Below are 13,220 nucleotides of genomic sequence, written 5' to 3'. Positions count from 1 at the left end.
GTTAGCTATTTAAGTTAGCTCCTCAGGACAGGAGCCTTGTCTTATTTTCGATGTGTAAAGTGCTACAAGTTCCTATGGCACTAAGATTTCTGCAGTGCAATCGGACATTTAGATGTCTATGTCATGTAAGCCCGATCCAGAAAGGCTCAAGTCCTATTGACTTCAATGGAATTATTCCAAGGCTTCTAGTTACGTGTGTGCTTTGGTGCTTTATTGGATTGAAGCCTATATTATTATTTATTATTAAATTTGTAGTACTATTAATACCTCACAGCTGTATGTAGAGAGAGATCATTTGCAGAACGGATGCCAGCTCACCAATTGGAAGAAATTAATTAGAGTTTAATATTTAATCAAGATGTTTAATTTTTAAACATTAGAGTTGTTGTTTTTTAATTATTCACACAGTTTTAAAGCAGCATTAAAACTTCTTTCATCTCTTAAATCAGGCTCCTGTGCTGAGTGCGCCAAGCATGCTTTTCTCTTCTTTTCTGCAAGATGGCCACCGCCACCTGGCAACTCAGAAATGACCATAATTAAAAATCTTTTTTCCCAACCCTAGTTCATCTTTTATTCATGGTGAGCAATATCTCTTACCTCTCTTTCAGCGTTCAGACACCTGGGAGAGGCAAAAATCTTTCCTTCTGAATCCTTCAAGGATGCAACAAGGAGAGCTGGCAAAGGATCTGCTCTTCACATAACTGACATGGACTTCAAGAACACTTCAGATCTGACACCACTCCACAGAGAAGAAAGAATTACTCAAACATTGAAGTATGGTTACAGGCGGAAAAATAACTATGTAAAAATGTGAGTGTGCACTTCTTACTGAGTGCCCCATATCTATCTCTTCCCTGAGGACAGTAGCTGGGTGTGCATACAGAAGGCCATTGCCCAGAGGGGTTGGGCTGGATTCTGACAGGACACCATTGTAACTCCTTTGATATCAATGGGCTGGCTCTTGCTTTTTTAGAATTGTACCTAAGTTCAGGCTCATTCTGATTCCAGAGGCTCCTCTTAGCCCTGCAGAACCAGCACCACTATGGGAGACAAAGCTGGAGTCTATCCCAACTCACCCATCAACAAAATTGTCAGCTAAGATCCAGCTGCAGGATTTTCTTCACTGGCGATGTCGTCAGAGGCAGAATCATAGAATCATAGAATATCAGGGTTGGAAGGGACCTCAAGAGGTCATCTAGTCCAACCCCCTGCTCAAAGCAGGACCAATTCCCAACTAAATCATCCCAGCCAGGGCTTTGTCAAGCCGGGCCTTAAAAACCTCCAAGGAAGGAGACTCCACCACCTCCCTAGGGAAAGGGAACACTGATTGTTAGATGCTAGATGGAGTTTGTGCTGTCAGAAGCAACATTCCTTCCTGGCAAATGGAGCAAATTGCCTATGGATGTCACTCAGAGAGAACAAACATGAACCTGCACAATGCCCTTTTCATAGCCATTTTCCTGACTGCAACCTGGCCGAAAGCATCGTGTCTATAAGCAGACACAGTGTGTCAGGACACAGTACCCCACTAAATCCTGGATTAAAATCCTGCCTAAATTGTGATTCTGGACTTCAGCCTCAATTGAAACCATTTCAGGCCACATTCAGTACAATGGCAAGACCTAGACGCCCCTTCCTACTCCCACGACCACATACATCATTCATCACTCCACTGAAAGTCAGTGAAAATGTACCCCAAATGGAAACCTTGCAGTCTGCTGCAAGAGCTAACTTCACAGAGAATCTATTCTCAGCACTGAATACCTTTTAGTCTCTTTGACGCCATCACCTCCACATCCAGACATTTCAATGCTGACCTGTAACAAGGGCAGATGCTGCTGCTGTTTCATTTGGGTTCTGAGAATGGACTATACAGAGCTCAGTCATTAGCTCACCTGAGAACAAGGGCACTCGAGTGGATTTTTGTTTCCCCAGCTTCTAAGAAACAGGCAGAAAGAAGGAAGCTAATATTAGCTGTTCCAGGAATACCTATGTAGCTATAAAGAGAACAAGGGTGACAGACTAGACACTGGCTAAAGTAGCCATAGTAAAAAGGCTTTATGCCTCTTGCCAGGTTGTTATTATCCCCTACTGCCTCTGCCCTTTGTTCTCACTTGATATAAGCCTGGATAACCCAACCTGGGTCAGCACTTTGACATCTCTAGGCAAAAGCAGATATGACTAAATACACAGCAGCTAATGCTAACAGCACTAAGGTCGGTACAAATCTGCCAGAGTGGTAAGGAAGGGAGAGCCGGCAGACACTACACTGAGAATAAGTAGATGGCAGGGCAGCTAGTGTATTCTGGCTAAAGTACTGAAAGAGCATCCATTGCTGGAGAATCCAGGTAATAAATGACAAGGTAAAACGTACTTAACATTTCTATAGCACCCCTCACTGGGGGATCCCAAAGCACTTTACAGAGGTGAGTACATGCTTTCTGATTCCCCATATCTGAGACGCAGCAACTAGACACAGAAGACCTTGGCTATGATCATACAGAAAGTCAATGCCAGAACTGGGAACAGGACCCACACTGATGCTCAGGAGGAGGAGGAGTGGAGGTGGGGAGGTCCGGGGGTACCAACATTAGGGAAAGAGTTGGAAGGTTGTGGGGACTCCCAAGAGCCGGACTCCACATGGCCTAGCCTGCATTCACTAGCAGGTTCTGCTGCTCTAGGCCACATTCCCCTCTAGTAAAACGCAGTCACCCTAAGGAGTTTTCAGGAGCCCCAGTCAGATTCCGGTCCTTCTCCTTTCCTCATTTCTGACTCTAGCAGGCAGAACTGAGCTTGGCATCAAGACTGTTCAATCATTGCTCAAGATGAATCCTTGTGACAGAATCAATTCCTCGCCTTCCTCACCTTCCCCACCTCCCAACCCGCCCCCGCCCCTCAGTTGTCTCTAGTTTCAATAGACTGAGCTGGAAAATATTTGCATCAGGATGACTCAGATGATCTGAATCGGACTCTAAATCTTCTGGTGGTTTAAACAGCCCCTGACATAAAAGGCCCTGTCCCTCAACAAATCTGACGCCTGAGTCAAGAACCTGATGAAACAAAGTTACAACATCAGGAACTACCTGGGGCTGTATCACCCTTCCTGGATATCCCACTCTCTAATATGGGCTCAGCAGCTGGGAGGGACTCGGTAGCTCGATTTCATTTTTGTGTCTGCATTGTGCTTTTCTGGGGCGCCAAAGGGCCCTGGTGTAATGGCTTGCAAAGCCACACACAGACCCGTTTGGTGGCATTTTATTTTAGATACCGCACAGCATTTTTTTTTCTGCCTTAGAAACAAACACTTGACATTTTGGCTCCTTGCTAAGCCAATCATGAATGCGCCTGCCTGGTTGACTATAATTACTGGCATTCAGCAAGGGCTTTTTACATTTTAGTTTAAAAAAATAATAATAAGTGTGTGGGGGGGGGGGCAAAGTCTCTCTGGATGTAACTGAGTTTCTCTAGAAACCATGGGAAACGGTGCAAAGAGCTACCATAGTTAGCAGGAGCAGGAACTCTAAACTGGGGTTGATGACAACTTTGGACCTTCACTAACAAGATAGCCTGAATGGAGCAATGGGCAGATAGGGAGAAAGACATGCATATAGGTAACTGAGCTAAAAGCCCCAGGGTCCAATCTGGTAACCCCTTCAGAAGTGGAACCCCCATTGAGTACAATGGGATTTCCATGTCCAGAGGGCTCTCATATCAGGCCCCAAACCTAATCCCCAAATTTCCCAACAGTGGGCAATGCTCTCGTGATAGACTCTTTGACCCTCAGCGAAGAATGTCCTCCAGAGGCTGAGAGAGCTGGGCAGTGGCAGAGAGAAGGCACATTCAGGAGCTGGAGAGTGGGCAACAAGTCACAGATTTTAGTCAGGGTAGACTCACCACTAAACCAAAAACTCCTTAGCAGCTAGAGTGATGAAAAACAAAACAGTGCACCGGGCAGAGGCCAGGGCTGAATTCTGCCTTCAGTAGCACCCATGCACCCCATTGACTACAGTGGGCATTCCACTAGACTTTCTAAGGCTGCATGTCAATGGGGGTGCATGGCTGTCTGGTAACAGGGCAGAACTGGTCCTACTGTCTTTAGTGAGATTTCAGAGGGGTAAATCAGCCCAGAAATAGGCCCATTGTGTTCTTTCACACCCACACACAGCATGTGAGAGGAGAACATCCCACTCCCAGATGTTCAGTCATACCTTGGGCCAGGGAATGGATGCAGGCTGAGTATGTGCTGGCAGCACCGAGAAACACAAGTATCATTATTTTGTAAGGTAAACCAAAGCTCCGAAGGTCTCACTAGGGGACGTCAGCGCTAGTGACCTCTGGCTGCTACAACTCAACAGTGAGCATGGGCTGTGATGCCCAGCCTCTAAGAACAGAGAGAACAAACCAACTTACTTCATGTACATCCCAAATCCACCACCAGATGGTAGTCCTTTTGGGCACTATTAACCTGGGCCACTCCAGACATTAATAGACCATCTATAAAAAAAGCTCCACGTCCCATTTCTAATCCCACAAGTTCTCCTAATTTGGGAATTTTAAACCCACAAATGATATGCTGATTTACATACTGTGAAAATGCATTGAAGTCAACAGGTTACACAAGGTATGTCAGTGCAGAATTCAGGCCCTTGGTTGTTCTGTTCCTCCCCTGAATTTGCATTCATTTCCTCTATTCCTCTGACCTTTCCCAGGTATCCAGAGACAGACGCTCTGAATAAAGTAGTGGACAGAAACAGGGAGTGAGCCATACATCTGAACCCACCAAGGTCGAAAATGTGAGAGAATATGGGGAAATGAGAGAGACACACAATAATACAAGAAAGTTAGTGCCAATAATGCGAAATTAATTTCTTTAGTGTAAATAACAGTCCACAACCTCAGCTACATGATATATTTCTGACATCAATAGCTAGGTGTCCGGGCAGTACAGGATCTATGGCATACAGGTGGTTCCATCCAGCACTTGTTTTTGGATTTCCCCAGCCATAACGATGCCAAGAAGGGAAGGTGGCAAGACAGGGATACACAACTTCTCGAGTGGGTCCCCAACATTGTATAGCCAGCCCTGCACTAATTTCTGCGATCGTCTCCAGATGCAGTGAGAGAACTCTGCCTGGGCAAATATGAAGCTGAGGGCTGTTAGGTCAGGAAAATGGCTTCTTGAGAGGCAGTTTATCTTGCTGATGTGGGTGGCTGTGAGACAGTAACAGGTGGCTGTTGTTTGCCTTGTAACAGGAATGGACTTAGAGATCTCACAATGAATGTACAGACTTGCATCTTGTAGCAAGATAAGGGCCCTGTGTTTTGGATCAGTGTGTAGCAAGCCAGCTTCACTTCACCTTGGTGTCTTCTGTACATATCACTCTGAGACAATCCTCTGCACGTAGATGCCACCCTGAGCCCTCTCTGTGTGCATTAGTTTGCCTTCTCCTTGCTCTTAGCTGCTGCTCTTTTCGGGTTAAAAACCTGTTTTGAAAGCAAAGGAAATTTCCAGCTTTCACAAAGGTACCGTGTCCTAATTCATGTTGGTGGGAAACTAGCCAGAGCATCTCCCTACTCCCTACCAGGTGTGTGCGTGTGCATACACACACACAGTTTCCAAGTCACTTTAAATGTATTCAGTGCCACTTTCAAATCAGAAGCAAAGGGACATTGCTATAATAGAGGAGGCACAGCATATAGGGTTATAAATAACAAACACCACAGCAAGCATGACACAAAAAATCAAATCAATGCTGCAGATCTCAGGTTTTCAGATACCACAGTGAGGAGGGTGGTATAAATACTTGGATTAAAACTCCACTCCTCCTCTCCAGCCCAGGGCAGCTGCAATCTCCATGACCCCCTACTCCGAACAGCTCTGCAAGGCTCTCTTTCCATTAGGAACTGCTTAGAGCAGTGGTTCCCAAACTTTAACAACTTGTGAACCCCTTTCAATAAAATGTCAAGTCTCACGAACCCCCTCCTAAAAATGAATATTTCCAGGGATTTTCTCCTTTACCTGAGTATAAATTATAAAAGCCATGATCTTGGAAATATAAAATGTGTTTTTATGGCATGCTTATTACACACTATTAATTATTATTTATCATTACAGAATTTGTATTACATTATGAAAATGGCAACACTCTTCCAAGATCTCACTTTTGTAGCTTGTATCACTTTGAATAAGCCTGTTATAAGACAAGGCTCCTATGTTTCATCAAGGAGTATCAGATGTGAAACAGCATGAAGATATTTAAGAAGACAACTCAAAGAGTTCCTCCTACACAAGCATTCAGGTATTGAGCAGTCCAGGCAAACAACGCATGTTACAACAAAGCTTAAACTTGTTCTTCATAATAATTTTAAAAACAATACTAGCTGTCTATTTAATTTTAAAAACAGCAAAAAATATCCACCTCCCTTTCCATTTCTTATAAGGAATCTTGACGTTTAAATCTCCTCAGTGTGATAGAAATGCTTGCTTTTATCTTCTTAGCTCTTGGACGTTCAGGGGCTTTGGGCAACTGGCCCTGTGCTGCCTGGGGTCCCTAGGGACAGCTCTGTCCACCATTAGGGAGTTTTTTCCTGAGAACCCCCTGTAACATTTCGCGAACCCCCAGGGGTTCACAAACCCCAGTTTGGGAACCACTGGCTTAGAGGAACTAAAACCCCCTATCTCCGTTGCCCAGGGAGCTTCGTTTCCATCCAGATATATCTTGTAGGGTGGAATCGGAATGAACTTCTCTCGTCTTGAGTCACAGGGCCAAAAGTCACCACAAGTGTAACGCCAGTGAAGTCAATGGGAGTTACACCCAAGATGAATTTGACCCATAGTCTTTTGTATTTATTTTTTTTGAACAGGTAGCTCTTGTAGTGAGGGTCTAGCTACACAGCATCTGGGAGGGTGCTTCCCAGTGCAGCTAGACAGACACCTGCTAGCTCTGCTCAAGCTAACACACTAAAAATAGCAGCATGGCCACGGCTGCATGCAGCTACAGCCACATCTCTCTCCCCACGTAGGGAAACGTAATCCCAGCTGCTGTGTAGACATACACTTAGTTCTGTCTGACCAGTGCTGTGGATAGAGATGGGCCTAAACCAAAGCCCCAGGCTCCTTAGCAACATTTCACCTCAAAATCCAAATCTGAATTTTGTGACACAAGCCCTTTGCTACCTTTGGACTTTCCTTTCACACAATATTCTGAGAGTCCCAGCTCCTGGAGGCACGCGCAATTCTGTTCAAAATCAAAGCTTAATTAAAAAAAAAAAAAGTTTCTAGCCCTCATGATGATGAGGAAAAAAGCTTGACAATGTGACCCTCCATGCCCCCTAAAAGCTCAAATCAAATGGCCCATAAAAAGAAACCAAAACGTATTTTTTAAAAAGATAAAGATTTTTAACATGATTTCAGGGGCCTGACTCAGGCTTCCTCCACACTTAAGGTTGTCAGGACCACAACAGAGGTGAGACGCCAGTACTAGTCGTCCCCCCCCCACTTTTCTATTGACCTCATGGGAAATCTGAGAAACCAGAGAATCAAAGGGCAACAGAAGTTGAAGGGCCAGTCCAGAGAGTTTCCCCCAATGGCACTTAGCTGCTTTCTCTCACACAAATAACAACGTTGAATTCCCCTGCTTGCTTCAGTTGTTTCTCTCCCCCACCGCTCTATTCCTCTGCAGCATTGTGTAAGCTCCCTGTTCTGTAACCATTAGGGATCTGATTAGGGAATGAAACATGCGTCATTATATCGGCACATCAAAGAACTTGCAGCCACAGCATCTAGAGGGAGGGAAGGGAGTGTAGCGGAGGTGGTGGGGGAGGGATGAGGAGGTGTTCTCCACTGAGATTTCAGTAATGGTGTATTTAAAGATCTGTGAGGCTGCAGGTCCTCTGAGCTTTTATAATTCCAGCTCAGCATGAAATCAGGCGTCACCTACCCTCTCCCTCCCACCACAACCCTTCCTGAAATCCAAACAAAGTGTCAGCTGGAGACTGATGTCAGAGAGAAGGCTGATGGGGTTTTTTCCACCTAGGTCTGCATTATCCACAGTGACTTGAATATTCAGATATCACAGATAAGAGCAAATGATGCCTCCAGAATGTGCTAAAAATCAGGCTGTCAGGAGAGAGAAACCAGCTCCTTTCAAATCCCCTGAGAAGCGTGAATCATTTCTCCCCCTCAGCAGCCAACTCCCTTTTTGTTTCCTTCCCTTTTTCCATGTAATTACTAAAAATATTAAACTGAAGCTATTAAGTGCACAGTCAGGATTCAGCCAAACTGAGAGCATCTAAGTGGGGCCATTGCAGCAGCTTTAATCACCCTAGCCACCATCCACAGAGGTGGTCCTAGATTTCCTGCTTTGATGTGAAGATCTACACTCATGTTAAATCAGCAGTGAGATGCAGCTACCAATTTAATTTTTGCATGAAGAGTATTTAGCATTGGTGAAAGGTATTTGACCGACAGCCCTGTAGACCGAACTCCTTCAACTCCCCAGATAGCATCAGCACGGCAAGCTTCCATCATGATGCCCTTAATCACTACATTCCAACTCTGAACTGATGGGATCACCCCTAAGAGAGAGAGTTGAGAAAACTTCCATGACCCTCCAGAGTGGTCCAATAATCCCTACATTCATTAGAATACCCTGATGAGAGAGGAGAACAAGTTTTTAGCCCCTGATTTTTCAAGAGGTGCTGGCCCCATTCTTGATTTCAGGAATTAGGGGTGCTCAGAACATCTAAGTGTATAATTCATAAAGAATAACAATAAATTTCATCATTTTCCCATTTGCAAACAGATCCTGACATTCTTAAATGTATGAGCTATTAGAAATTATTTGTGATCCCCCCCACCCCCAGTGAATAGCTCACAGCAGTTTGTGACAAAGATTTAAACTTCATGCGGTGCTGTTTAGTTCCGTAATGAACATCTACTTAGCACTTATACAGAACTATTCATCTACATATCTCCACAGTGATTTGCCAAAAATGTCATTATCTCCCACAATAAATATGGGGAAAGTAAGGTGCAGAGATGCAATGGGAATTGCTCAAGCTTACAAAATGGGCCAGCAGCAAAGACTAGAATAGAACCCAGGTCTTCAATCTCCCTATTCTGTGCCATAAAACCTGGACCATAATAAGTCACATGATTTTGTTCCCTAATCAGATGACCTATGTAACAAATAGTGTCAAATATTGCTACTGAATGTGCAGTTCAGGTCTCATTGTAGGTGAATATTCATGCATTAGTCAGAACTTAATATTTGCTTTTTGTGAGTAATTTTGGTCTAATAAAGCTCAAACAGTCAGTGGAAGAGACCAGGGAAGAGTAGCAAACGTGCCTGAATCATAATTTCTTTCTGAATTCTAATAAATATTTGTGAACGATCCCCCCCAAACACACACACACACTATTTCCTCAGTTCTCGTAAAGAAGGAACCTGTTTTATCACCTCTAAAATAAAACCCAGCATGGCTGCAAGCTACAAATAACAAGGTTGGAGATGTTGGATTTTATGAAGCTACAAATTTCTGTGCATGAGGCAAGAAAAGAAGAGGCAGGAAGAAAGAGGAGAGTTAGAACCAACTTTTTCTTCTTTGAGCACATTGCTGTAACAACAGATAACCCGAGTTCTGCATAGATTCAGTCAGAGCACAAGAGTCATATTTATATGAACAGAGTGCCTGTGAAACAGAACACTGGCCAATTCTATTTAGCAGCGATGTAGAGACAGCCTGCAGCCATGGGATCTTTAGAGAACGGTGTGAACTCAAGCCCTAAAGGAGGAAAGCAGCAGCACGTGTAGGGCTACGTGACTGGCAGCTCTGCCCGCTCCTTTCATGGAATTAAGGAAGTCCTAATTTCCCTGGATGATTTGAGGTCTGTCTCTCTCAGTGCTTGGAGCTGGCCTTTGAAGGGGTCATTCAAGTGCAAAAGGCTGCAAGAATGCAGAGAGTGGCATTTCCAGTGTTTCTAGGGGGTTGGATATGGTTAAGATAAATGCTCTGAAAGGTGAATGGAGATGCAGGTGGTTACTCCAGTTCAGGTATGAGGCACGTTGGCTGTGTAGATGAAGGTTCGCATTGCCGCTGCCCATCTTCCTCTACCTCTCTTGTGCAGTCTCCAGGCCTGACTCACTACGGAACCACCTTTTTCACAAGCACTAAACTCTCTCCACTTCTTCAAGCTGTGCAGACCCTCTTTGGAGTCAATACCATCTTCATTTCCTACCTTTCCCATACTGGAGCTATCCCATAAATACCCAGAGACTAACTACCAAGAGCAACAGTAAGCAAAATACTTTCCTTTCCCTAGAACAAAAAGCAGAATGTATTTCCCATGGCTTGGCTACATTGGAATGCCATGCCAGGGCTACCTAAGGCTCACATGACAGATCTGCATACTAAACCTATGAAGGAAGGCTTGCTGAGAAACTATGCTACCATGCATAATGAAAGGTTTCAGAGTAGCAGCCGTGTTAGTCTGTATCCGCAAAAAGAAGAACAGGAGGACTTGTGGCACCTTAGAGACTAACAAATTTATTAGAGCATAAGCTTTCGTGGACTACAGCCCACTTCTTCGGATGCATATAGAATGGAACATATATTGAGGAGATATATATACACACATACAGAGAGCATAAACAGGTGGGAGTTGTCTTACCACCTCTGAGAGGCCAATTAATTAAGAGAAAAAAAAAAAAAAACTTTTGAAGTGATAATCAAGCTAGCCGAGTACAGACAGACAGTTAGATAACAAGTGTGAGAGATTCAATGTTTGTAATGGCTCAACCATTCCCAGTCCTTATTCAAACCGGAGTTGATTGTGTCTAGTTTGCATATCAATTCTAGCTCAGCAGTTTCTCGTTGGAGTCTGTTTTTGAAGTTTTTCTGTTGTAATATAGCCACCCGCAGGTCTGTCACTGAATGACCAGACAGGTTAAAGTGTTCTCCCACTGGTTTTTGAGTATTTTGATTCCTAATGTCACAGCTAACCTGGTGGCTGAACTTTGTGATTTTGTCCTCACCCACAACTATTTCACATTTGGGGACAATATATACCTTCAAGTCAGCGGCACTGCTATGGGTACCCGCATGGCCCCACAATATGCCAACATTTTTATGGCTGACTTAGAACAACGCTTCCTTAGCTCTCGTCCCCTAACGCCCCTACTCTACTTGCGCTACATTGATGACATCATCATCTGGACCCATGGAAAAGAAGCCCTTGAGGAATTTCACCATGATTTCAATAATTTCCATCCCACCATCAACCTCAGCCTAGATCAATCCACACAAGCGGTCCATTTCCTGGACACTACTGTGCTAATAAGCGATGGTCACATAAATACCACCCTATACCGGAAACCTACTGACCGCTACACTTACCTACATGCCTCCAGCTTCCATCCAGGACACACCACACGATCCATTGTCTACAGCCAAGCTCTAAGATATAACCGCATTTGCTCCAATCCCTCGGATAGAGACAAGCACCTACAAGATCTCTATCAAGCATTCTTAAAACTACAATACCCACCTGCTGAAGTGAAAAAACAGATTGACAGAGCCAGACGAGTACCCAGAAGTCACCTCCTACAAGACAGGCCCAACAAAGAAAATAACAGAACACCACTAGCTGTCACCTTCAGCCCCCTACTAAAACCTCTCCAGCGCATCATCAGAGATCTACAACCTATCCTGAAAGATGATCCTTTACTCTCACAGATCTTGGGAGACAGACCTGTCCTCGCTTACAGACAACCCCCCAACCTAAAGCAAATACTCACCAGCAACCACACATCACTGAACAAAACCACTAACCCAGGAACCTATCCTTGTAACAAACCCCGATGTCAACTCTGTCCACATATCTATTCCAGTGACATCATCATAGGACCTAATCACATCAGCCATACCATCAGGGGCTCGTTCACCTGCACATCTACCAATGTGATATATGCCATCATGTGCCAGCAATGCCCCTCTGCCATGTACATTGGCCAAACCGGACAGTCTCTACGCAAAAGAATTAATGGACACAAATCTGACATCAGGAATCAAAATACTCAAAAACCAGTGGGAGAACACTTTAACCTGTCTGGTCATTCAGTGACAGACCTGCGGGTGGCTATATTACAACAGAAAAACTTCAAAAACAGACTCCAACGAGAAACTGCTGAGCTAGAATTGATATGCAAACTAGACACAATCAACTCCGGTTTGAATAAGGACTGGGAATGGTTGAGCCATTACAAACATTGAATCTCTCACACTTGTTATCTAACTGTCTGTCTGTACTCGGCTAGCTTGATTATCACTTCAAAAGTTTTTTTTTTTTTTTTTTTTTTTCTCTCTTAATTAATTGGCCTCTCAGAGGTGGTAAGACAACTCCCACCTGTTTATGCTCTCTGTATGTGTGTATATATATCTCCTCAATATATGTTCCATTCTATATGCATCCGAAGAAGTGGGCTGTAGTCCACGAAAGCTTATGCTCTAATAAATTTGTTAGTCTCTAAGGTGCCACAAGTCCTCCTGTTCTTCTTTATGCTACCATAGACTGTGATCTTACTTAGATCTCATCAGGTAAGCAGGGCTGAGCTTGGCCAGCGCTCCTCTGTGTCAGCACTTAACCAAGCACCACCATGGGGCACGGTAATGCCTTCTGCAAGAGATCCAAAGCTGAAGTCCTGACCACCTGTCTTAAAAATCCCAGAACTTTTATTTCATGTTTAGGACAGTTAGACCTAGAGATTTGTCCAGGTTCCTGCATAGGAGATTATATTCTGCCTACCTAAAATCCCCCTGGAGTTTCAAATGGATTTGATCATCTTCATTATCTATCCTAAACCACAATGTACTACTGCTGTGCACAGGCAAACAGCTGCTATGTTCCACCCAAAACACAGCTGCTTTTCAGTGGTGAGTGAAGTGTTTATTGTGTTTAATGGAGAAAAAGTTCAGATTCCTCTGGATGAGCAGGACTGAGTCCAAAATTGTCAAGCTTGGGTGGCTAAAAGTTAGACACCTCAATTCACATTTAGGCATCTGAATAAAGGTGGCCTTATTTTCAAACCAGCTGGGCACCCCCAGCTCTTACTGCAGGCAATGGAGCTCAGGCCGGGAGGAGTGCCTGGCTCAAAGCCTGCGCTCAGGATTCCAGTTCAGTTTTGTCCCTGTTTGTTTATAAGAACCTGCAACCTCTTGTT

The 13,220-nt window shown here is 44.2% G+C and overlaps 1 protein-coding gene across 3 annotated transcripts in view; it reads right to left on the bottom strand.

Moving 5' to 3' along the window:
• ARHGEF9 (Cdc42 guanine nucleotide exchange factor 9) overlaps window positions 1-13,220 on the bottom strand; it is a 324,587-nt gene that overhangs the window by 213,574 nt on the left and 97,793 nt on the right. The window lies entirely within an intron of this gene.

The sequence above is a fragment of the Chrysemys picta genome, chromosome 9 (assembly GCF_011386835.1).
Source record: "Chrysemys picta bellii isolate R12L10 chromosome 9, ASM1138683v2, whole genome shotgun sequence".
NCBI classification, from domain to species: Eukaryota; Metazoa; Chordata; order Testudines; family Emydidae; genus Chrysemys; species Chrysemys picta.
This window is presented reverse-complemented; position numbering and strand designations above follow the sequence as displayed.